This window comes from Priapulus caudatus, unplaced genomic scaffold, assembly GCF_000485595.1.
Source record: "Priapulus caudatus unplaced genomic scaffold, Priapulus_caudatus-5.0.1 Scaffold572, whole genome shotgun sequence".
Taxonomy (NCBI): domain Eukaryota; kingdom Metazoa; phylum Priapulida; class Priapulimorpha; order Priapulimorphida; family Priapulidae; genus Priapulus; species Priapulus caudatus.
In genome coordinates this window covers 118,175-119,204 of record NW_014577633.1, presented here as the reverse complement: position 1 = coordinate 119,204, position 1,030 = coordinate 118,175, and the positions used below count along the sequence as shown (strand labels likewise).

The following is a 1,030-nucleotide window of genomic DNA, read 5'->3' as shown; positions in this document are numbered from 1 at the left end:
TCCACCCTGTAGTGGCGGTATTCTGATAACACACAATGGAGTACAACACAACACACACATCTGTACATGTATATACTTTTTATTATGAGCATGAATTTTGTGAGATATGTTCGCGATGTACCACTTTATCTTAAGAAAGCACAGACAATATTGGTTACCTACTCTATATGGAAGGTAATTTTCACACACATTGTCATAGGACAAAATTATTTACGCGTACATGCAGTCTTTTTCCTTGAAAGCATGCATCCTGACAAATGTTCTTAAAAAAAACATTTGAAATAAAAACACTAACAACATCCAAGTAATTTTACTTGTTACAGTTTACTTGGTAGAGTGTGTTTTACCAAGAGATTGGTTGTTTTTAACACATTCATGAATGTTATGTTGGGCTTTGCGGCTAGGCATAATCTGAGAGCTGAACGGCATCTTTTCTTTCACATTTTTCAAACAATCCTTTGACGGTCTGCCAGCACCAATGCGGTTTCTGCCGCCCCCAACCATCTTTCTCCTAGCTGCTGCAGTTGGCTGAATACCAATTGTCTTCATACCGACTAGAGATTTCTGTTTTTTCTTGCCTAGAGCATGTGCCACCCCAGAGTATCGGCCAAAGCAGTGAAGCGCGGAAGCTAACGTAGTATCCGTTCTAAAAGTTAGTTCATGAAGTTTCTTTGTGAATTTTTTTACTGGTTCTCCAAGGAATTCTTTGTCTCAAATGTAACTTTGTTGTAAAGCAAGAAATGCTTTGTTTAGCTCATTGATTATTGGGTCACTTTCATTCTCCTCAGCACTTGATTTTGATGCGCAACCGTATGTATCAAATTGGTTTTGAAGAGAGCGTTGCAAGTGTAAACTGAGAAGAAGCAAATTCTAACATTTTGAGCACACACGCACACACGCACACACGTACGGAACACATTTCATATTCATAGTCCCCTCGCGAACTTCGTTCAGCGGGACAAAGAGAGAGCGAGAGAGAGAGAGAGAGAGAGAGAGAGAGAAAGAGAGAGAGAGAGCAAACATGGATGTC

General features: G+C 39.8%; 1 long non-coding RNA gene across 1 annotated transcript in view; it reads right to left on the bottom strand.

Annotated features, from left to right (window-relative positions):
• Nucleotides 1–380: 380 nt before the first annotated feature.
• The window catches only part of LOC106811768, a 3,758-nt gene continuing 3,108 nt past the window's right edge, over nucleotides 381–1,030 (bottom strand). Inside the window, exon 3 of the long non-coding RNA XR_001394197.1 lies at nucleotides 381–392. This is a non-coding gene — a long non-coding RNA (uncharacterized LOC106811768). The remainder of the gene's footprint in view (nucleotides 393–1,030) is intronic.